General features: G+C 38.8%; 1 pseudogene; it reads left to right on the top strand.

The window, feature by feature from the left end:
- The first annotated feature begins 12,223 nt into the window (after positions 1–12,223).
- LOC142844732 (large ribosomal subunit protein eL38 pseudogene) lies at positions 12,224–12,554 on the top strand (annotated as a pseudogene).
- The last annotated feature ends 13,608 nt before the right edge of the window (positions 12,555–26,162 follow it).

Here is a 26,162-nt window from a genome sequence, read left to right as displayed (position 1 = left end):
TCAAAGACATCTTTGATAGTCATCGTTGAAACTGCGCTAGCAACATCAAAAGGCCATGGTCATACTAAATGTTCTACACCCACAGACAGCAAAGGATTATCTGGTGCAAAACTGTAGCAGAGCCAAAGCTAATAATTCTCCTTTGAACACATTTGCAAGGATTTTTTTGGGGGGGACTTTCTGAGACTTAGTCACACATTGGCCTACTTTGAATCAACTGATCCCAGATCAAAATATCCCAATGATGCTCTCAAACCAGTCTTTCATCAGGAAGCAAGTCAGGTTTTCAGTCTTATCACAAACAGCTAGAATTACTTTAAAAGGACAGCAGAAATATGTTTAATGGATGTGAATTTTGAAAGAAAGCAAAATTTCAAAACTTCCTATGCTTTTTCAAATCACTATGCATGCTAATTTAAATATGATAAGCATACTTTTTATTCAGATACTATTAATAAATCAAGATATTATTTTGAATAGTTCTTCTGATAGAAGCAAAGCCAAGTGAGCCCTTTTCTTCCTGCAGGTTCTCAAGGGTCACTTAATTTTAAGAGAAGGTTATCCTCTTACTCTGGAAGTTTTCCAATACATGATCAGGTTGTGCTCACATGCACAGCCCATGGGGTGCAGTGAAATCCCACAGTGTCTTCCTTATTTTAGCATGCTCGTTCTGAATGCAAGCGCGTGGGTCATGACTCAAGTGCTGATTAGGTGGTCTTTGCTCCATTAAACCGCCAATAAAGCAAAAATTGTAACCTTGGCCTCATTACAGCAGCTAAAACAATCCTGGAAAAATGGCGTGAAGTTCACAGGTGAACACCAGCGTTATTAACTTTCATAAAAATCTCACTGATTTGTAATTTGCCAAACTTTCTGCTGTGGTTTGGGGCTTCATTAAAAGGCTGACGATGTCACCCAGCTTTCTGTGTTAAGGAGCACATTTTATCAAGCAGTAATGTGCGAAGACTTCAGAAGTGTCTATTAACGTCATCCTGTTTATTATTTATTATTCTGAGATTACAAAGTAAATAGGTTTAAGAAAATGCGCTCTAGAGTCACAATGCCATTGAGCTACTTACGTGACATTTCTCATGCTTTTAACTTTGGTTGGTGAGCACTTGTATGTTTCTGTGTGTGTGTCTGAGAGCGCATGTGCACATATGTTGCACGTATGTGTGGAAGAAGAGGTCAATATCAGGTGTCTTCCTCAATTGGTCTCTGCTTTAAGTTATGAGTCAGGACCTCATACCGAACCTCGAGCTGTCAATCCACCTAGGCTGGTTGGTCAATGAGCTTTCAGGAGCCTCATGCTTTTGCCCTCAGCTTTGGGGTTGCAGGTACATAGGTACAGATTTCATATGTACAGGTATATATTTCATAGAAATCCTAGGGTTCAACCTCGGTCTTTATGGTTACACTTGATTAGCTGAGCCATCACCTCAGCCCCTGCAGATGTTTTGATTGAACATGAAAGCATATCATGTTCACCTTTCCCCTCTTACCATTAAGCTTGAAGCCCGAGAAATTATAACTCTGATTGCGGCTGAATGTTCACTCATCGCTGTTCTTTGAGTGTTTGAGGAAAGAATGGGGAGTACAGAGGCATCTGGATGCGTTTTGTCCATTACGTAATCTAGTCAACAACTCTTCCTTTGTTCTGGACTGTGGGCTAGGAGTTTGACGGCACAAAGAGTGACTCCCATAATGCTTCTGTCCCCAACTACACATCTATTTGGGATGGGATCAAGTAGACAACCTTCTAGACATCTGTCAAGCATTTGTTATATTGCTAACCTAGGCTTTGGTCCTGCACATCTGTCAGGGAAATCCAGTGAGTGTAACTCCTGGCTTCCCAGACACACCGTGAAGGTACTGGGGGGGGGGGCGGCGGCGAGCTGACAAGGAAGCAATGGGGAGAAGGCCCTTCCTGCTCTAGGAAACTTGAGCAAGAAGCTAGCTGCACTCCCTTAGTTTCCCCAGACCCAGGCAGGCTTTTTCTTCCAGCTTTCACTGAAGAAAACATAATACTATAAATCCCAAACAGGTAACTCAGAACTTCAAGAGACAAAAGTAATTCTATTAGGTGAAATATATTTCTATCATTAGCTGAATTTGAGTAGAATTCTGTCTGTATTTAGAACAAGAATCAGCATGTAGGTGGAGAATAGTCACTATAAGTTTTCAAATAGTTTTTAGAGGATTGGGAAGGCAGTATTTATAGAATATGAAGAGTAAATAGAGAGTTAGAAAATATTGAGCCCTCACTTCTCCATGTGTATCCTTTGGTAAGTCTTCTCAAGAGTCTTATCTGCCTATGGTGCTAAATTTCTTTGTCTTCTACGTGTTAGGCCTGTGTGTATTTTATGTCACATTTTGCTTTATACTATCTGTAGATGTGAATTTGAGAAACTTTTCATTTACCAGAAAATCTTTAGAAAAGATTAGTGACATTATCTTTCTGATTTTTGTCTCATGACAAATTCCACTGTGATTTGAGCATCGATGACTCCATGTCTCAGGGAGGCATGCTCAGGTCTGGATGATGATACTGTCCTAGAACTATGACACTCACTGAGGAAGGGCTGTCTGCTTCCTGTCTGGGAAGTTAGAGAGAGAGAGAGAGAGAGAGAGAGAGAGAGAGAGAGAGAGAGAGGATTTGTTTAAAAAATTGGGCTACAGAGTGATTTCCAGATTGAAACCTCATAGTTGATGTGATTATTATTTGTGGAGAAAGGGTAGGAAGCTAAAACTAAAATTAATATGTGAATTTCACACAAAAGACTGAGTTTATAGGCACTGTGCTGGTGCCTGGATGAGCTAGCTCTCCATGGGAGGAACAGTAAGAGCCATGATGAAGACGTGGATCCTGTCACGCCTAAAGCTAGAAACCCAGAATGCTTTCATTTATGGAAGTTAATTAAGTCTACTTAAGCTGGGTTGAGTTGGGGTTTTATTAACTAGTAATGAAAAGAGTCCCAGCTTATAATATGACTCTGCGCTGTTGTAGCACAATTTTTCAAGGGAAATTTAGACGTCATTATATTAGAATAATGATGGAGATGGTGGAAATTAGCTTTATAAGAGAATGTTTAATTAAGGCATTTGGGTCTTGAACCATAGAACACACTTTTCTTCTCAAGGAAGAGGACAGTCTCTCATGGATTTATAGCCTCATGGAGAAGTCATAGAGTCAAATTCATGAATGCCATGAAGACATATGCAGCTGGTTAAGAACTTGGAATGAAGTCCTGGATCAATAATCCACCATAGCTGTGGAGGAATGACAGGTGGAGACATCTAGGGAGTTGAGTCCTGTTTGGGTCAATAATCTGTCATAACTGTGATGGAACAATAGATGAAGATATACTGGGAGTTGAGTCTGGTTTGGATCAATAATCCGCCATAACTGGTGGATTGACAGATGGAGACATACAGGGAATTGAGTCTGGTTTGGATCAATAATCCACCATAACTGGCGGATTGATAGATGGAGACATACAGGGCAATGAATCCCGTTTGCATAAGACTATTGCCTTCTGCCATGCACAGGAGCACACACACTTCAGCTGTCACTGTGCATCTTGAACGGCTTCATCTCTGCTATACGTCTGTGCCTTAAAACGTGTGGGATTATTTCTCTAGGAACTGAGATTGAACAAATACCCCAGACTCTTTATATAACCAAATGATCTCTAGAAAGAGGTTCAAGAGGGTTTCTATGATGTCAGAGACCGTGTTTCTCTAGCAGTAAGTAGACTATCCTTTCATTTTCCTATACACAGAGCAGCAGTTATGACTTACTATTTGTGGTCAGCAGCTCCGAAGCTGGCAGTATTTGCTTCCTGTAAACTCCAATTTGTTTTCATCTCATTGGTTCCATTTTCAGATCTTGTAATATGTAAATGATGTATTATTTTTACTAACTAGTCAAGAAACTGCTGTATTTTGAGCCTTAGTTGGCACTAGTTGCTGTGCTAAAGACTCATGAATTTTTCTGTTTTGTATGTCAACCCTGAAAGTTTGGTATTGTCAGCTTTTTTGAAATTGGAGCATTCAAGGATTAGATCTGAAGGCATCACAACACTTGACTTAAAATTATATATCACAGTGCCATAGTAACAAAGAAAGCACAGTAAGGACACAAAAACAGATACATAGACCAGTGGAACAGAACAGAGGGTCCAGAAACAAACCCACACCGCAATGACTACCTAATTTTCAAAAAAAGATATCAAAATAACCTATACTGAAGAAAAGAAACCTATTCAATAAAAGGTGCTGACAAAATTGGCTATCTAACCGAAGAAGAATGAAAATAGCTCCATAGCTTTCACTTTGTCCCAAATCAATTAAAAGTGGATCAAAGACCTTTATTTCAAACCCCAATTGCTGAGATTTCTAGATGAAAACTGAGGATGCACTCAAGATATAGGCATAGGTAAGAATTTCCTCAACATGGCTCTGGTAGCAGAGAAAGTAGGCTCAATAATGAGCAAGTAAGACTTCTTGACATTAAAAAGGGATTCTTACACAGCAAAGGAAGCCAGCAAGTGGAGAGAAACTGACTGTCTACAGAACTGGAGAAAGGCTTTGGCAGCAGTGCTTCCGGCAGGCATAATGTCTGAAATATATCAAGAACTGCCAAGATTAAATGCCCCAACCTCAAATCTGTCAGTCAATAAATAAACTAATGAAATGAATGGACAGATCTCAATAAAAGAAGCACAAATAGGCCATGAGTACTTATGAAGTGTCTGAGACCTTTAGCCACCAGAAAAATGCATATTAAAACTACGGACAATGTTCACTTTTTGGCAGTGCAGATACTAAAATTGGAACAATATGAAGAAAATTAAGATGACAAGCAAATTTGTGAAATGTTCCATATTTTTTTAAAAAAAGAAGCTATGGTGATATTACATATCTCCTTAGTTAGAATGCTGATCAGGAAGAAGAAGGGCAACAGGAAATGCTGTTGAGGGTGAGGGGAAGAGGTCTCATGGGTGATGGAAGTGCAAACCGCTGCATCTACATTGGAAATCAGTATAGAGTTTTCTCAAAACATAGAACTATAACTTCCATAGACCCAGTTATACCACCCCTGGGCATGCACTCCAAAGAATCTATAGTCTGCAACAGAGATAGTTACACATCCCTTTTCACGGCTGCGTTATTGACAATAGCAAGGGTGAGATCAGTCTGGATATCCACCAGTAGATTGATGGGCAATGAAAATGCGGTACATATGCACAGTGGGATTTTATTCAGATGCAAAGAATAATAGACTATAAATTCTTCAGGGAATGATGTTTCTAGAAAGTATTATATATAAACAAGATTGTAAATTAGGAAAGGAAAAAACTACATGTTTCTTCCATATACAGACTCTAGCTTGTGTTACTTAGATGTACATAAATGGGGTTGAGTGTGGGTATAGGTGTTGAGATTAGAAAGGAAGCTATGAGAAGTGAGAAAGGAGGTGTTGAGGAAGGGAAGAAACTATCGTACACAAGAGGCATGAAAACAGAGAGGAAGCCATAGGATATGCAGAGGGAAACAACGGAAGGAGTCAGGGGGTGGATGAGAAGGGTGAAGAAACAAAAAAAATTTGGTTTGAAATTTTCACAATAAAACCTAATAGTGTGCATGCTCCTTACAAGTTATTTACATAAAATTCAAAAGTAAGAAAATAAATGAGTTACATCGGAAGATAAAAGAAGAATAAATAAAATATACGAAATGAGAGGTTGGTCATAAAAATAAAGCAAGATTGACAAATAATGAAATAGAAGACTCAAATTAAGAAAAATCAGAGATGAGAAGTTGATGTTGCTATAGATTCCAGGGAAATACGGAGAATCGTTGGGGAATATGAAAATCTATTGTGGGAAAAAATAGAAAATCTAGAAGAAATGAATAAATTCCTAGGTACATATGACCTTTCAAAATAAAACCAATGAAATTAAAGCAGTAGAAAGAAGCCTACCAGTCAAGAAAACTCCAGGACCAGAGGGATTCACAGTGGAGCTCTACCAAATGTGCAAAGAAAGGCTAATGCTCATGCTTCCCAAATTGTCCCGTAAAACACAAAGGGAAAAAAAATACCACCAAAATAATCCCACAAAGACACCGTCACTCCGATACAAAAGCTTGAACAGGACACAAGAAAGAAAGAGCTGAATCAATTTCCCTGATGAACACAGACAAAACAAAACTTACAAAAGACCTTGCAAATTGAATTCAGTAACACATTAAGAAGATCATGCATCATGTCCAAATTGATTTCATTTCAGAGATGCAAGTCAGGGTTAACACACTGGAATCAATAACTAATTCCATACACAAACAGACAAAGATGGAAACCACATGTACTGCAAGATCTCAAGACACGCAAGAACAGCCTTAGAAAGAAATCTCTACCAAGAGAGGGGCAGCGAAGTCTGAAGCCAATGAACTGAAATTTCTAGTTGCACATTCAGGAAGGCTCACCTGGAAGTGAGTTGAATCCAACGTGGCAGGCTGGCCTACCTACAGGTGTCTGTTATGAAAGCTTCATTTTGTCAACAGTGGGGATGGTGAGACTTCTATATGTAAAATACTTCGGTACTGTGGCTTGAAGTGATAAACCCAGAGGTCAGTGTGTGACCTGGAGTCAAACATCTAGGCTAATTATGTTGTATGGAGGACACACATACTTTGAGACTGTCCAAGCAGCAGATGTTTCTTTTCTTTTCTTTTCTTTTCTTTTCTTTTCTTTTCTTTTCTTTTCTTTTCTTTTCTTTTCTTTTCCTTTCTTTTCTTTTCCTTTCTTTCTTTCTTTCTTTCTTTCTTTCTTTCTTTCTTTCTTTCTTTCTTTCTTTCGGAAATCTAGTGCCGCTATACACGCTTCATTGGTCAAAACTGTCACGTGTAAGATGGAACAAGTCCAGAGGACATTCTGTCAAGTACAAATGGGCAGGAGGAAGAGGGGGAATGTTTTGTGACAAGCATTAATGATGCTGGAGAAGGAAGACAATATCTAAATAAAATGGACTTTCTGCCCTTTTCAAGCAGTGGGATACCATTGTCTGGAATCTGTTGGCTTTATGGCTCAGAGATCTTTTTTTGCTAGTTAGATTATTTTTCTTAAAACAGTAGTTGTATGGGGAGGTTATTTAGAAGGAAATTGGTGACCAAGCCTTCTTGGATGACATGGGGTCCAGGAAATCTCTGCAGAGAAATTAACTACAGTCTATTTTTTGAAAGACGAGCTTTTCACTAAAGATTACTTTTATGCTTAGTGCTTAGGTTTTGAAAACTCAATGCAATGGTTACAGATAGTAGATATGGGAATAAGGTCAGTGACTCAGGAGTAAGCAGGAATAAATACAATGACCCTTTCTAATGTGCTAGAATTAGCTCAACGCTTTGCTACCCACACTTTGAAGAATGGTAGGTCACTTTAGATTTAAGGAGATATTATGAGTATCACATAGTTTAGACATTCCAAGATCATGTATAGCAATAGAGGAAAACTAGTTTTTAGATATATTTAAAGGTCACACAATAAGGTGGAAATTCAGTAATTCATGAGAATCCCACTGTAGGGAGAAAAATAGGTGTTGCGGTCTTCCCACTGTTTGAAACATTTAATGAATAATGATCGGAAATTATACATTCCTGTCTGCAAACCAAATTATCATCATTAAAAGGAACTTTGAGTTTAATATCAAAGCTCCAGTCTGTCCACATCCCATCTCTAGCAGACCTCCGCACTCTCATTCCTTACTGAGCGTACCAGATGTTGTCTGCATGTGTAAGTCACACTGGCATCATAATGCTTTTCAGTAAAAAAAAAATTCTTGGCATAACCTCACTCCTTTCTTGTGCATGAGAGTTCTGGGGAGAAATAACACAAGCGAATTTCAACAGTGGACAATTCTTCAAGATTTTCTGCTTAGTGATTTTTTTCATACTAATTTTCTTCTTGCCCCGTTCTTACAGAGATTATGACTAAAAAGTTGTTTAAAAAACTTGCATCCCTATAATAGGCCACAAGACCATTATAAACTAGAGGCATTTCAAAGTGTTCCCATCAATCAGGAAGCTATTAGAATGCTTTGAAATTCACTGCTTAGTTTCCTAATTACTTCGGTTTAAATTTAAAGCAAGATTTGCTTCTGCTTTGAAAGTTCCTACAGATGTTAAAGAAGAGGATTGGTCTGGGACTCCGGAAGGCCAGAGACTTCAGGATATTTTATATCATTCATAAGAATGTTTCAGGTCAATGCCAATGTATCAAATAGGTATTTCCGTTGGTGTGTAAGTGTCTTTACATTCAAAGGACTCTGTGCTTGTCTTAGGCTACATATTATCTTACCTAAATAAAATACTCTTCCATATTTTGTTCCCTATGAAATCACTGAGATATACTGATTAAATTCCAGGTAGTGCCCTGTAGAGATAGACAAGGTCTGAGCAGTATATTTTCTTCCTTTTTTCCTCGGATTAAATTTCTTTCTATCTGGGCGCAGTGTATATTCCCAGCAGCTCATTGCTGTGCTGCGAGAGAGATCTAAATAAGTTCCAAGAAAGGCAAGAAGAATAAAGTACGTTGATGCGTGTGTTGCCTGCAGAGACATTGAAAAATGGCTGGCTGTACTGGTTAGACACCGTACAGGAGGATTCAGGGAGGAAGCTGGGAGTGAATTGTTGACATGCAATGGGAAGAAGCATCCGGGTATTTAGAGGGACAGCAAGGGAGAGAGTGAGTATTTATAGTGACACAGAATTCATGGAGAAGCACAGTGGAACACTCCAATGGGATGGGAAGGCAGATCGGAGCCTGTCTTGACTGGCTCCACCTAGCGGCTTCAGCACTGAACTTTCTAGAAAGAAGAGAGGAAGGGAGAAGCAACTCTTCATCACATTGAACTGAGTGGTTAACTTCCACCCCTTCCAAACCAAATCTGTATCCTAACATTTACTTGAATTACTTACACCCATTTGCTATGCTTACGGATGGCCCTTCAAAGTTCTTTATGTGCCGAATGGGAAAATATATGAAAACTCACAGACTGATGGATGAAATTATTTGCCTGCTTGCATTCCTCTCAGAATGGTTAGTTCTATGTAGAGATACAGGCAATACACATTGTTGTGGCCCTTTTAGAAAACATAACTTACTTTCCTAGAATCTGTCCTTATCAGTCAGATATGCCTGAGGACAGGAAGTAACTAATCAAAAGTGTAATAGCTGTGATTTTTGAACAGTTTACTTTTTATTTACAAAATTATAAATTTGAAAAATATAAGGCAGACATATAGCTTCAAGATGCTTGGATGACATTGCTGAAGGATTATACAAAAGAGAGGGACCATGGTCTAAGCCTACAGATTACTTACACACACTTATTCTCAAGCAACTCAAATATTCTAGTGTCCATATCTGTCACAGTGCTAAATGAAAATGCTATATAACTATTTCATTTTGTTTGCTTGGGTTTTGATGGGGTCTATGTTACCTAGGTTGGCTCAGAACTCATGTATGTAAGTGATTGTACTAAATAGTTGGGGCTATAGTTGTGCACCACAGTTTCCAGTCATCAATTATCAAGTACCTTCTTCATCTTGCTAGAAACTATATATATTATAGATAATTATGCAATATATATATATATAATGCATATAATAATGTCACAACTTTGCTGAGGCTGAACCAAAAGTAGACAAAAGTAATTTTCCCAGGGTAAGATGAGGTAAATAAAAAGCCTGTCAGTCTGGTAGGCCTGTGTGTGTTTCTGTACATGACCTTGCCTGTCTTAGAGGACCACGTGTGTTCCTGCACATAGACAGCCCCATGTAACTGGCATCTTTTTTCTCCAGACTTCCCCATCTTGAATTCTCTAGAATTCCAAGCTTCAATACCCCAAGTACTCTTTGCTGCAAAATTCTCAGAAGAAACTATGCCTGGGCATTCTTATTCCTGGGCTTCTAGTTCCCTTGAGGAATTGTCACCTTGAGCTCAGAATGCCATGTTTCCATTTTTATTTCTGGCTGCAGGTGTTTTGCAATCTGCTTTGGGATCTACTAAATCAATTCAGGCAATATTTTATTTGCATCCGACCTTTGGGGAACCTAAGCAGAGGTATGTGTCCTCATGCCAAGGTCACGATGTAAGAAAAATTCCATTGCTTTCTGAGAAAAGAAATTAAAAAAAAACCAGTAGTGATATCTTGCATTCCAGAAGAGAGAGGAAATTCTGGAAAGAGCCCAATTACTGTCTTCTGAATCCATGCGAGTGTGACTCACTAGGTGCTTTGTCATTCTTTGATATGGCTCATCGACTCAGTCACCGAGTCTCTAGTTCTTTAGACTCATCCTGCTAACAGCAGTCAAAATGCTGAAGATTTTTGAACTATAGCAATAAGGTTCATGGAAACTTACTATTGTGCCTCGTAAATTTATCTGCCCTTAATAAAGCAGGCAGTTGTGAGTAGCTGCACACCGAATGACTCATCTCAAAGCTTGGCATCTTCTTTCCTCACAGACGGATGGGACAGATTTTACAGAGACTTCTTAGGAAATGTTTTTCAGTATTTTCACAAACAACTTAGTTTCTTTTAAAAACTTGTTTATTACTTTTATCCTCTCTTCAATTAGAAGTAGAGTTTTTATTTATGAGAAAATAATTTGACATACATAAAAGCAGAAGAGAGAAAATAGAATGACCCAGAATCTCAATAGGCAAATGTAATACAGTGACTTCTTGGTGTACTATAGAGTCCTTCCTGACAGTCCTATTTACATTCAACAAGATATATATATATAACTATGTGTGTGTATTTCTCATCTATCTATCTATCTATCTATCTATCTATCTATCTATCTATCTATCTATCTATCTAACTATCTATCTTCTATCTACATACATATCTATCTCTAGAAAGATTGTTTCAGTCTGTGTCACTTGACTCTTGTTTCTGGACTTGTGTTGAGGCAGTTCACCGTGATCAGGAGGGTATGGTGGAGAGGGCAGAACATCTACTTCATGGTGGCTGAGAAAGAAGTGGGAGGAGGGGAGAGAGAGATAGAGACCAGGGATTTAGAGTTTTACTCTTCCCTTCAAGGGCATGACCCTAATAATCTCACTTCCTTCCACTAGACCCTATTTCTTAACATTTGGAAACGTCAATAACACCACTAACTTTGGGCCAAGACTTTTTTTTTCAGTGATAATTTCAGGCTTTATTTCTTCATCATATTTGTAACACATAATCACTTCATTCACTATCTCTAAGAAGCTGAATCATATATAGTTAAGGAAATCTTGCATTCAAGTCTCTCTATTTTTTGCTTTATTTGTTATTTCAAACTTTGTACAGCATGTTTGGTCATACTCACCTGCCCTAAGTCTCAGGTTCACCACCCCCATCCATTATCCACTTTTTTTTTTTTAGTTAGATTTTTTTTATGTATTTTTTTTATTGATAAAAGGAGAATAAAGAAAAGAAAGAAAAAAAACACAAATTTCCACCTCCTCCCAGCCTCCCATTTCCCTCCCCCTCCTCCCATTCTTCTCCCCCTCCTCCCACCCCTCTCCCCTTCCCCCCACTTTTCTCCCCCTCCCTCTCCAGTCCAAAGAGCAGTCAGGGTTCCCTGCCCTGTGGTAAGTCCTAGGTCCTCCCCCCTCCGTCCATATCTAGGAAGGTGAACATCCAAACTGGCTAGGCTCCCACCAAGCCAGCACATTGCGTTGGATCAACCCGTCTCATCAGCCCTCATTGTTCGTCATGTTCAGAGAGTCCAGTTTTATCCCATGCTTTTTTTGGTAACAGTCCAGCTGGCCTTGGTGAGCTCCCAGTAGATCAGCTCCACTGTCTCAGTGGGTGGGTGCACCCCTCGTGGTCCCGAGGTATATTTCAGACATAAACTAATATAAATATATATAAATATGTTTATATACACCCATGCACACACATGAACATATGTGGATGTGTGTTATAACCACTGCATTTTGTTTGTTTGGGTTTTGGTATGATCTATGTTGCGTAGGTTGACCCAGAGCTCATGGTGTAAGTGATTATACTAAGAAGGTAGGGCTATAATTGTACATGACAGTACCCAATTATCAAATATCTACATATTAGTAGAAATTATAAATTATGTATATTTACATTTATATATATTAAAAGGACAAATACAAATAAAAGTTTTAATTCTATTAAAAATAACGGAGCTTTTTTTTTCCGTTCCCTTCGGTTCTGGCCGCTGTACGGTCTCCAGCGCCGAGCGCCCGTCGCCATGCCTCGGAAAATTGAGGAAATCAAGGACTTCCTGCTGACGGCCCGGCGGAAGGATGCCAAATCTGTCAAGATCAAGAAGAACAAGGATAGTGTGAAGTTCAAGGTTCGCTGCAGCAGATACCTTTACACCCTGGTCATCACAGACAAGGAGAAAGCCGAGAAACTGAAACAGTCCCTGCCCCCTGGCTTGGCAGTAAAGGAGCTGAAATGAAGCAGACCTCTGTGTTTGACTATTAAAAACTCTAAAAAATAAAAAAAAATAACGGAAAACTCTTCTATCCATTCTTTTTTTTCTTTTTTGAGTGTTTACTTGACAAAACTCTGTTCTTCCTCAGTCTTGGAAATGTACACAGTCCTTCGGGACTACATGGAGTCTTGTCAACTTTATAATAGAGAACTGTCTTTCTCAAAGAGTTGGCAGCCATCTTTTCAGAGACCTTTAGGGAAACAATATCTCTGTTTCCCTTGTGAAAGTAAAGAGCCTAATTTTGAGGGTGCTTTTCTTTAAACAGCAAAACTATCTCCTGCCAGAGAGATGCAAGAAGTTTGTTTTTGCTTTGGATAAAGCCAGCTGGTGAACACAGATGGTCAGTGTGGTCACCAGGTAAGTTTAGGATGAATGCACTACAAAATATTAAGGCAACTATATTTTCTCCCAACCGAGAAATGCCTCACCAATATAATAAAGAAAACTCGTTTTATTATTCTTAAATGCATTTATTTATTTATTTTGTGTGTATGTATGTGGGCACATTGACGTGCAGGGGTCAGAGGCAAAAGTTGGAGTGTGTGACAGATATTGCTTCTTGACTTGAGCAGTGTTTTTCTTGAGAACATGTAAACGTTTAGTTGTGTCTGCTCAGTTGCCATCTTTGTAATCTCTTAGCAGATTGTCTCTGATCCCGTGCATGTTTAATGCTGATTAAATAATAAGGGTGGGAATAGCGAGGCAACTTATCTGGTTAAGCATTTGCTGCTAAGTCTGATGATCTGGACTCCATCCCTGAGGGCTCACAAAGTATGAGAACTGACTCCTCTAAGATTCCCCCCCCCCATAAATAACAAATGCAATTTTAAAATTTATTTATTTAGTTGTGTGTATGTACATGTGTACATGAGCATACCAGGGCTTGTTTGAGTTTTATAGAACAGTTTGCAGGAGTTGGTTCTCTCCTTCCACTATGTGGGTTCTGGGTATTGATGTCATGATTTCAGGTTTAGTGGCAAACAACTTTATTCACGTAGTCATTTTTTTTTGTCCCCAAATTTAGTTTTTAAATCTATTTCTTCATCATTATATAATGCAATTCAGGTCAGTATATTCATCAAATATAGTAACAATATCACCAAATCTTAGATGAAAGATAATCTAAACAGAAGATTTATAAAATATTATCCTTCTAACATCACATATTAATATTTCTTAATTAAAATACTCAAATTATGGGACTTGACTTCATAAGATACATAAATAATTGCTTACACTCCTTGACATAAAAATAATATCAGAGGAGTGGAGGGTGGTTCAGTGTGTAAAAGTGCTTGCTGGTTAAACCTGACATCTGAGTTTGATCTAGAACCAATGGAAAAAATGAAGGTAAGAAAAAGAATACCCAGATGTGGTGGCAGGCATTATATGTAGGAAGGACTGTAGCAAAGATGAGAGGGAGACAGGAGAAACTTCCAGAAAGAGGGTCCAGGTCCTATTGTTATCTTGGTATGTAGTACAGGAAAATCCTGCTTCAACAAGATGTTAGGTGAGAAACAAATCCTGGCTGCTGCCCCTGACCTAGGCACTTGTGCCGTGGTATTCTCTCACCTCTGTCTGGAATAATATTATATTTCCTGCTGTGTAAAACAAGTCCTTGTTGAACTGACCTGGCAATGTTTCTGAAAACTGGAAGATTACCTAAACTGGCCTCAATTCAAATTAATTACCCCATACAAAATTAACAAAAGGAGGACTTGGGTACTAGATTAGAAAGTTAAAATGTACATCTTTGTGTGTGTATGCTCTATTTTATAGTTACCCCAAGAATTTAACTTACTTATGGGAAAATAAATATGTTAATGGTTACTGATGAAAGCTGCAGAAAGGGTGTAATTAAATGTAAGTGATATCAGCATTTATAATAGTAACTTTGTTTCTTCATGCAAAATACTGTCTTCAAGGTTATTGTCATATTGGCTATCTTCTAGGTTCAATGTCAGTGTTACTTATTTTTTAGTGGCATTGCACAGTTCCATTTTTTAAAACTAGGATTTTAAAGTGACTGATGTCAATGACTTCCATTTTTTCTTGTCTGCCTTAAAGCAGGGCAGACAGTTTGTATTCTGACCATAGTGCTAGCATCTGTTATGGGTCCTTCCTCTGTAGTTTTTGCAGTGGGGTTATCTGACTTCACCAATCAGTATTTCACTTAGAAGTTCAGAACCCTCTCAGTAAACACAGTGTGACTTCAGAGACACGGGCCACCATCACTCTTCATGATACAGTCTTTTTTTTTTCATGATACACTCTTAATGCCATGGTCTCCCAAGGCCAAAAAATTAATCCCTTATGACCAAGGATCCAGGGATTTACTTATTCTTATCTTTATCTGGGAGATACATAACAGGAGGCTTAAAAGATGGTACCCTAATCCCATTCTCCAGGAAGTAATGTATTTCTCAGCTATGTCTCATTGGATGTGGCATGATCAATCACTTCTTGACCTTTCTAAGCTGCAGTCAGACCTGACAGCTGGTCCTTGCCAGGAGAGTCATGATGCCCTTGTTTTACTGCTCCTTGTTAATGGAAGAGTGCCAAGAATGGGACATATAGATTTAGTTTTCTAGCTCCCCAAATCAACCTCAACCGCTAAGTTGCTGTTATGCAAATATCATCATTGAAATGTTTTTATTGCACATGAGAATATTAGCAACACTCTTTTCTGGTGTGGGCCTTAGACAAGTAGTTTTGACCATTTGAGGCTTAGTTTACATTTTAAGAAGTTTTGAGGAGTAAATACATCTTTATTCCATTTTTTCCATCACTTTTCACATACTAGTACATTCAACCTGAGGACTCCAATAATCTAAGTAGACATTAAGATTTGGGGCCAGTGAAAATTTTTAGGTCATTTTTGGGAAACAATATATCGCAGCCTTTGAGAAAGTGGCTGACTTTACCTCTAATTCATTCATTGTATCCCATCCCCCCTCTCTCCCTCTGGCTTTTAGAAACAGGGTTTCTCTGCATAACAGCTCTGACTGCTCTGGAACTTGTTTCACAGACCATACTGGTTTCAAACACACAGAGATATGCCTGCCTCTGCCTCCCTAGTGCTAGGATTAAAGGTGTGCACCACCACTGCCTGGCTGACTCTCCCATTTTTAATTATTGTAATGACCACTGAGCAAATCTACTCTGACCTTTTCCTGTGTTACTCAACATCTATTCCTCATAGGAGCTAGACAGTTGTAAATTTTATTTGTGTGTATGTGTGCATATATGTGTATGTGTTTGTATGACTCTCTGTGTGTGTGTGTGATAGTGATGACTGAGGAAGGGAGGTTCATTGAAATGAATTTTTCAGATGGAGAAGATGAATTGTATGTTTATGGAAATTGATGGAGCAAATTGAATTGGACCTATTAATAAATAAAAATGTCCCCCTTATCACATCCCATTCTTTAATTTACTCATAAACTTTAGAATTCTTCTTTTTATTACCATTTACGTAATTTAACGGTATGTTAACTGTGTAGTTCAATGAATGTTGACAAATGTGAACATAGCACAATCCTTCTCTAAAACACTCCCTTGTTCTTCCTTTTTTTTTTTTTTTTGGTTTTTCGAGACAGGGTTTCTCTGTGGTTTTGGAGCCTGTCCTGGAACTAGCTCTTGTAGACCAGCCTGGTCTCGAACTCACAGAGATCCGCCTGCCTCTGCCTCCCAAGTGCTGGGATTAAAGGCGTGCACCACCACCGCCCGGCTCACTCCCTTGTTCTTCATCTTAGTTAGTGATCATGGGCACTCCCCAAGTAGCCACTGATCTGCTTTCCCTCAGTGGAGATTGCTGTTGTGTGGCATCTCATGCTGCTGGACATCTTCTGTGTATGACTCCCTTTGCTCAGCAGTGTGATTTCAAGAGTCCTCCAATTAATTGAGTCTTTGCTTCCCATTGCCAAGGAACATGCTGTTGTGTGGACAAACCATGATCATTGTGTGTTGTTGACTGAGGTTTATGTCCTGCCTGGTTCTCTCAATTGTTAAGTCCCAAAGAAATCACACAGAGGTCTACATTAGATATAAACTGATTGGTCCATTAGCTCAGGCTTCTTGTTAACTTTTATAACTTATATTAGCCCATTATTCTTGTCTATGCTAGCCACATGGCTCAGTACCTTTTTCAATGGGGTAGGTCACATCTTGCTTCTTCTGTGGTGGGCTCACAACTGCAGAGGAATGGAATCCTCTTCCCAGAATTCTCCTGTTCTCATTGACCCACCTCTACTTCCTGTCTGGTTGTCCTGCCTATACTTCCTGCCTGGCTACTGACCAATCAGCATCTATTTAAAATATAATTGAGAAAATACAGACTAATGTCTCACACCAGTGTATTCATTTTTTTAATGGACATTTAGGTATTTTCTACCCTGTCTATTATTAGTGAAGATGCTATGAACAATACAAATAAAACTTTGCTTAAGCAAATATTTTGATTATTCTTAGACAAATAAATTCTTCTGGTGTGGGATTGTTAGGTGTGTTAGCTTTCTTGTTGCTGTGACCCCTATGAGAGAATACTTAACGCCAATAAGAAAGGAAGGGTTCCTTTGAGTCTCTGGTTTCAGTCCATGAGAGGAGGAGAGGGAATGAGAGAGGTGGTTTGTGAGGTGGCATTTAACTATGCCCCTGTTTGTCCCAGTTGAGTCACCAGACCATAGGATGGTTTTGTACCATTTAGGGTGACTCTTGCTGTCTTAGTTGATGCTCTCCTGGAATGCCCTTTTATCCAACTTGTGGCTTTCTTTATCTGTTGTCAAAGCCAGCAAAGAAGCAAACAATAATAGTAATAACAACAACAACAAAACCCAATAAAACCCTTTTTTATACTGCCCTTCCTCTGCTCTTCTGATAACAACAAGAAAGTTTCTTTTCTTTTCAAGACCATGCAGAGATTAGACCGAACCATTGCATAATTAAGTGATCTCTCCATCACACGGGAGGTCCTTGACTTTAATCATCTCTGCAAGATTCCTCGGCTTTGTAAGGGCATAATCACAGGACCTAGGGACTCCAAGCATCACTGTTGCTCTTCTCTGAATGTTGGTGTCTCCCTAAATTCTGATATCAAAACTTCAAGGTGATGGTATTATGGCCAAGTTTGGTCTGGTTGAAGATATGATTGGATCGTGAGGGCCCACCCTCAGGAGAGATTGGGATCTGTATTCAGGTGGCTTCTAGGAGGCTATTAGTTCTTTCTCCTGTGTTAAAGCACAGAAGTTCCTGTCTGTGCAGAGTGGGTTCTCACCAGAGCAGAGACTGATGGTGACTGAACTGAGGATTTTACAGCCTCTATACCTGTAAGCATTACATTATGTCCATTCAAAAGCTGTGTAGCCTTTTGTAGGTGGATTTTTCTTTTGGGCCGCCAGTTCACAAATAATGACATGAAGACTTATTATCAATTATGTAACCCCGGCCTTAGCTTAGGCTTGTCCCACTGGCTCTTACAACTTAAATTACTTTGTTTTTTATTAATCTATGCTTTACCATAGTTTTTCAACCTTTCTTTCATTCTTTATGTCTGATTCCCTCCATGTTTCATTGGTCTTTTCTCTGTGCCTTGATTACCTCCTCCTCCTTCCTCTCTCTGCCTGGGAGTACCACCTATACCTCCTTCCTAGCTACTGGCTGGTCAGCTTTTTTATTACAATTATTACAGCAATATATCTTCACATAGTGCAAAATGTGATATGACTAATAAAAATCCAGAGACAGATATTGGGGTTCAAGCTGAAAGATCAGAGAATCAAAGCAGACAACCCCTAGAGAGCTCTTACCTCTATGAAATCTTCAGACTGAAAAGAGAGCAAGTTCCTGTCTCATCCTGCCTTATATTCCTATCTATTACTGGTATTAAAGGCATGCGCCATCATTGCCTGGCCACTATGGCTAACTAATGTGACTTCTGGGATTAAAGGTGTGGGCCACCACTACCTGATCTGTCTTGGCTGACTAGTGTGGTTAGCTTTGCACTCTGATCTTCAGGCAAGCTTTATTTATTAAAACACAAATAAAATATCACTGTATTTTCCCTTTTTGTACTCAAGAACAATGGCAATGGGTTTCTGACCCTACTGCACGTACTGGCTTTGTGGGAGCCTAGGCAGTTTGGATGCTCAACTTACTAGACCTGGATGGAGGTGGGGGTTCCTTGGACTTCCCACAGGGCAGGGAACCCTGATTGCTCTTCGGGCTGATGAGGGGGGGTGGACTTGATCAGGGGAGGGGGAGGGAAATGGGAGGCGGTGGGGAGGAAGAGACAGAAATCTTAAATAAATAAATAAATAAATAAATAAAAAAGAAAGTAATAGAGGAGGAGAACTGTGGGAAAGAGGAAAAGGTGCTTCTATATGTGGAACTTTATGCCAAAGGAGACAGGTAAAAAGAAGTAAAATAAAAGCTTACAATTTCAAACTAAAAACAAAAATAAAATAAAAAGGAAGACTATAACTAACATAAAAACTATATACAATAAGTACAATAACTATATACAATACATACAGGCAATAAATAAATGAGAATTTATGAAAATTTTATGACTATCAGAAGATGATAAGAAAAAATATAGATAAGACCCAGTGTTACCCAGGAAACAGTAAGAAAGGCATATCTAAAATGTGATATTGAAATATTGATTGTAGCCAATAATCACCGAATGCTTGCTGTGTTTCCTGTATCAAATGAATTCTTCAGTGTTTACAGTGATTTCTGATGGTTGTACTATTTTACACTTGAGAAAACAGGATCAAGCAGGTAAGTTACTGGTTCAAGGTCACACACTAACATGAGGTAAGCAAAGACATCACAGGCTCGAGTTCTGCTTTAATGCCTGAACTGTCAGTTCTGGAAACTTTTTCTTACATTTTGAAAGCATAATTAGAACCATGGACTTTTGCAAATATAACTTATTTTTTAAAAATATCCTTTAAAACTGGTTTCTAAAGGAGTAGTAACTTCTACTCTTTTTCCCCATAATATTTGATTTAAAAATTTCACATCATGAACCCCAAGCAAACTCACTTCCCATTTATCCCCCACCTATTCCCTCCCCTTGTGACATCGACTCCCCTAAAAAAAGGAGGAAAAGGAGGATAAAAAGAAAAAGTCCAATTTGTGTTGCGCATATACTCTCTGGAGCATGGTCAAACTCCCTATGGCCAATCCCTTAAAGAAAATGGAGTCCTTCTCCACATGTACCCCAGTCAGAATCCATCAGTTGTAGAGAGCCACCCCCCAGCATCTTTACCACAATCTTTAAGAGTTCTGTTCTATGAGTTTTTGTCTAGGCTGTTATTTCCTTTGAAGGGAGGGGTGAAATGGAGTTTATCACAGAAACCTTCTATGCGTCTCTTTCTCAACTGTGGGTCTGCAGTCATCAATGGCATGACAAAAGCAGCTTCCTTTCCTTTTGCAGTCAGCAGAAACATGGATCATCGACTTACACATGGTTTCGAGTCACAGACCACAGACCTCAGCATGGTCTCTGGTGGCAGCACAGAACACGGTCATTAACACTGTCTCCTGCCACTGCACAGGTCACCAACACTGTCATAGCCCTCAGCAGTAGCACAGGTCAAGGCTATCAACATGGCCTCAGGTGGCAGGGCAGGCCACTCACTCAGGAGGCTGCACTTCCGTTACTCTTAATATAGCCTTCCCTCAGGGTCATTGTGTCTAGCTATCTAAAAACAAGGATAGTACTTTAATTGCCATGTAATGATTCCACTTCCTCACTTTTGAAAACCTGAATGTTTAAAGGATGACTCTGTTGTCTCTCAGAAAATCTATGTCTTCACAGGGTGCATAAAAATAATTTGAGGTCTAGAAAAAATATACAACAAGGGAAATAAACTAACGGTACAACTTCAAACTCCAAGAATTCAAAATCCAAGGGCAATTTGGTTAGGTCTGTCCTAAGATTAAAAATCCAATGCATAATTATTTCTCTGAAAAAAAAAACCTCTTAAATTAAGACCATTCACATAGAAAATTGAGACATTTAGTCATTAGATACTTGACCTTTCACAGAGAAAATATGCAAGTACTATTTGGATCTTTATTTGGAACAATCTCCAATTCTGTACAAGTTTATCTGACCCCATCTTTCTACCATGCTGGTGCCCTTATGATCAAACTGACGTTTATTTCTCTAAAATACCTCCTGACCTTCTCCCACAGCTTCCACCATCTACTCTTCCCACAGCAGCCAGGACACCTCTGATATGGATATGAATACTTTGCACTGGTATGGATCTTGGTTTATCGATATAAATTTAAGGTCAATTTTGTTATACTATGTATTTTTATTTCTGCTCTTGATTAAGGTATTGTGTTTGTGCAGCTCATTTAAAAATGTAATGTATAATTAAGAAATATAGGTAGATAGTCATATCTAATAGTCAAGCTTGTAGTCATATTAGTTAGGTTTTCTAGATATAAAGAGATATATTTCAGTTAGATAAGTATTCTTCAAATCTTTCAGAGACCTTCAGAATATGGTATTTAAAATGTTTTAAGAACTTAGTACTTTTCATGACAGTGAGACACATCTGTTCCTGCCAACACCAAGCTACTTCAGGAAGATGATGGGCATCAAAGAGGCTCCTTATGGAGTTGGTTAGCAATTTGGCAAGAAACTACTCTTGCCTGAACTGCTTGATGAACTGGACATGCAGGACTCACAGAGAAATGACAGCTGAACTTGCCTAAAGGTTAGATGGTCCTTCAGGGTTCCTGTTTCATAAAAGATCTGCCAGACATTATGCAGGACACAGAAAAAAGTGACCAACAAACTGCCAGTATAGGCGAAACTGTCTTTGAAATTTCCTGCTGCATGGAAGAGTCTGCTGGATACTGTGGGCCTGTAGGCTGACGATGGATGCCCCCAATGGAACAGAAGAACTTTGGGTGACTGTCCAGGCAGCGAGATGTCTCTTATTTCTAGAGTTTTGAAAGTTGCTTACAGTGTACTTCTTGTTTACTTTGGTAATATTATGTACTTCTGGAGTCTTAGATGGAGTTGAAGAATTTATAGTTATAGTTTTCCCTAGTTATGATAAGAGATAAAATAGACATAATGTAACTGTAATTCTTGCTTAATAACTGTTTTATGCAATTTTACTATGTTAAAGTTAAAACTTTCCTTTTCATTTAAATAGAAAAGGGGAGATGATAATGGGATTCCCCTCTGTATGCTGTGATTACCATTGATTAATAAAGAACTGCTTTGAGCCTATAGAAGCACAGGGCAGAACAGAAGTGGGTGGGGAAAACTAAGTGGAATGCTAAGAGAAAAAAGGGTGGAGTCAAGAAGAAGCCATGTAGCCCCACCTGAGACGATGCCAGTACTTTACCTGGTAAGCCACAGCTTCGTGACGATACACAGATTACTAGAAATGGGTTGAATTAAGATATAAGAGTTAGCCAATAAGAAGCTAGAGCCAATGGACTAAGCAGTGATTTAAATAATATAGTTTCTGCGTGATTATTTTGGGGCTGAGCAGCCGGGAACCAACAAGCGGCCCCCTGCAAGACACCTCTTTAAGATTAAGTTGATCATGACAGTCCTTTTTGCCAGGCCCTGCAGTGGTCTTAAATTCATGTCCCATGAATGCATTGAGTTTAGATTTGAGGCTCCCTCTGAGCTCTTACTAAGAAACCTTTACTTTTGACCCTCCACGCTCCAGTTCTTCAGCTTCCTAGATGTGCTAATCTACTTAATTCCACTTCCTACTGTTCACCTTTTACCTATAATAATATCAGGCACACAGGAGGTACTCAAACAACATTTATTTAATAAAATAATTTAATGGAGATGAATTTTTAAAAAAATGAAAGCCCAGTGCCAGGAATGGGCTCTTTTGGAGTTGTTCATGGAGGTCTTACTAAATCCCACATGTTACAAGTTATTGCCAGCCCTCTTGGTTATCCAGAACTTGACTACGAGACCCTGTAACTGAAGATATCACATATTTGAGTCAAAGAACGTGGGGATATAAAAGTGATACTAATTTTGGAGCTTCATACCTACTGGTAAGCTTTCATAGTTCTGGATGGGGCTGTGCACATTGCCTGAGTGAAAAGTTATCAACTGTCTTCCCCAGATGTGAAACCTGAGAGACACAATAAGGACTGGTCTTACAAGACAAGCTCACTGGTGTAACAGTGGTACAAATGACATGGGAGTAACTAATCACTTTCTTCTTGGACATAAGGCCCACTCTACATTGTGGTATTCATACCTAGCACTGCTACAGGGACCAAGAACTTATGGCTAAGTAGGGTGTAGGTCCTAAGGGAGTTAACTGTTAATACCATGTTAAATGAGTATAGTATTACAATTACTCTTGACTTACCATTATATCTACATATGAATGAAATACTTTGGAAGTTACAAGAATGAAATAACATTATATAGAATAGGAAAAAAGAACAATACCAACAGCATCCATTCTCCAAAATATAACCACGGTTAGCTGCGTTTTGGATTTCTTCAGGTCTCTACAACAGTATATTTTATTTTTTAGTAAAACCATAATTATTCTTCACATAAAGTTCATATACATCTTTAAAATATGATATGTTAAATTGTAAAATTTGTGGCTCTGCTTCTTGCTTCCCAGTCATTTATAAGATTAATTATTTGATCATGTAAAGTAAATTGTCATTTTATGTAGCTTGATAAAATGATAATTGTGTGTTAATTTATATCTAAAGAGTGTGGGGTGACTGACACCACTTAAAGAATCTGACATTAAAACATAAATTTAATTCATAGGGTATTAAATACATCAAATATTTTTGATAAAGTGTCTGTAGTTGCTGACATAATTTCCTGAAGGAATAATTTCCCAAATCAAGCTTACAATGTTGTCATGTCAATATTTCAGGAATTGGGCCTATTGAGTTTGTAGTAGGACACTTTTAAACTGTTTTATATTCAGTTCAGGCATTACTGAAATAGCAACATGCTTTTGGTTACCTAAAAAAATGTACGTCATTAAAATACTCTTTATATGCAACCTTGGGAACATATCCCACGCATAATGTATTCATAAAAAGTTCATTTTATTTACTGCTTGTCACACAATGAGTCATAAGGAAGCTCAGTTCTGATACACTTCAGCTGAATTATGCTTTTCTTTTTGACAGAGTGGGGAAATATATTTGCAAAAATGAATAAACACACCTTGAACTGTCTAATTTTTTTGAGAAGGAGGCAGAGAGAAACACATTAACATTATTCTGTTATTAAGACATCTACAGCAAGAGACATTCTGGACATTTAATGGCTATTTGTTTTCTAAATTGGGTGCCTGAAGTATTTTATGTCAAAACTTGATGACAGTGACTTTAAGAATCAGTAAACTCACAGAAAATTATTTTTCTGAGTTGCAGTTTTATGATGTGCAGCTGGGAAGAATTGTCAGCTTTTCCAGCATCTAGTCTTTTAATATTTGGTTCAAAAAACCTGAGCCATTAATTTTCATAATTGATTGCTATGACAAATTTCTGTTATCACAGTTTGGATAGACACAGTGCTTATTTTGTGGGATAGAACATGTCAGTACAACATTTGAAAATTCGTTTCAAGCAATACTGGCAAGAACCTAGTCAAATTAATTATTTTTCCTCCTAATCCAGTTTTATTAGTTTGTAAATCAACAATGGTAGAAATGATAGAAAGATAGGAGAAGAAAGGAACCGTATATCCATCGTAGCCTTGAAGATGAGTGTCAGTGTGTAGCTATTAAAGTATATCTCGGATGAGGTCTCAATTCCAGTTAAAGTCTGTGAGAACCATTTAGTATCTTTTGCAATTTGAGGACCCGCACCTCATCTCCCATTTTGCTGTCCGGAACTGTGTGCTAGAGCTTCAGGAGTGAAAAGAAGCAGACCACTGGAAATCCTTTGTAAGTACAGGAACAAACAAACAAAATACCAGGCTAAACACAAAACTCTAAGCATGTGTTGTAAGTCAGTATTTCATGGTAAGATCAGTGTGATTAGAATTATCAAACAAGTAGGTAGACATGATTGATATCGGGATGCTTAGAAGACAAAACCGATGGATCATAGATCAAGAAATTACCAAGTTCTTGGAAAGCAACTCACAGGCTTTAGTTAGGTAGCGCACTCCTCCAACCACATCTGATGTCTCCTGTGCTGATCTGGGCAACTGGAATTGTGGATGGGCTTTAGGCATTTTGCAGGAACCAGAATTACCACACACATACATGGGAGTCCCCATTCGACATAATGGCTACGCTTAGCAGAAAAGTATACAGAGAAGTCACAGTGATGTTTGTAAAAACAATTAAAAATCCACACTGGAGGGGTCTGGAGAGATGACTCAGTTGCTAAGAGCACTGGTTGTTCCTCCAGAAGACATGGGTTCAGTTCCCAGCACTTACACGGCAGCTCACAACTGTCTATGACTTCAATTCCACAGCCTCACACAGATGTTTGTACGGGCAAAATACCAATGCACATTAAAAAAAATTAACACAGCTGGCCTGGGTCTGAAAAAGCATGGGATAAAACCGGACTTGCTGAACATAGCGGACAATGAGGACTACTGAGAACTCAAGAACAATGGCAATGGGTTTTTGATCTTACTGCATGTACTGGCTTTGTGGGAGCCTAGGCATTTTGGATGCTCACCTTACTAGACCTGGATGGAAGTGGGTGGTCCTTGGACTTCCCACAGGTCAGGGAACCCTGATTGCTCTTCGAGCTGATGAGGGAGGGGAACTTGATCCGGGGAGGGGGAGGGAAATGGGAGGCGGTGGCGGGGAGGAGGCAGAAATCTTTAATAAATAAATAAATTAATTAATTAAAAAAATTAACACAGGAAGAGTTGCAGGGGATCCAAAACTCCCTTCTGTCCTTGAGAGTACTGCACATACAATGCAGAGGCATACATAAAGGCAAACCACCATACATGTAAAATAATAAAATAATTAAAATAATCTACACAGGAAGTACAAAACATAGGAGGTCCAGGAGAGCAGGCATCGCTGCACATTTCCTGTCTGACCACTTCTGGCCCCCATTGGTTGGAGTCTGGGTAGAACTTGACAGACACCAGATTCCAATAACAAAAGCTGGAAACAGCAATGAATGGCACCTCCCAGGGACTCAGATTCCAATTGTATCATGTTAGGTAAAAAAGTCAAAACCAAATATAACTTATTTTTATTGATTTCATTCTAATTTTGAGGTTCCTTCTGGTACTAAATATTTTGTTTCCAGAAAAGGAGGTTAAAGCTTAAGCCTTGTAGACGTTAAATACAGTCGGTTCTCTACAATCTGCTCACTCAGCAACATTGCCACATCTCTTTTTTCCCCTTTATTTTTTATTCTTCTCTCATATATTACATTCCCACTTTAGTTTCTTCTCCCTCCATGCCTCTCAGTCTTTCCCTACCCCTTTCTCCCCCAGACCATTTCTTCATTCCCCTTCAGAAAAGAGCAGGCCTTTCAGGGATATCAACCAAATAGAGTATACCAAATTACAATAAGTTTAGATAAAACCCTCATATAAAGGCTGGACAAGGTGATCCAGTAGGAGAGAAAGGGTCCTAAGAGCAGGCAAAAGAGTT

Source organism: Microtus pennsylvanicus, chromosome 2 (genome assembly GCF_037038515.1).
Source record: "Microtus pennsylvanicus isolate mMicPen1 chromosome 2, mMicPen1.hap1, whole genome shotgun sequence".
Classification (NCBI taxonomy): domain Eukaryota; kingdom Metazoa; phylum Chordata; class Mammalia; order Rodentia; family Cricetidae; genus Microtus; species Microtus pennsylvanicus.
This window is presented reverse-complemented; position numbering and strand designations above follow the sequence as displayed.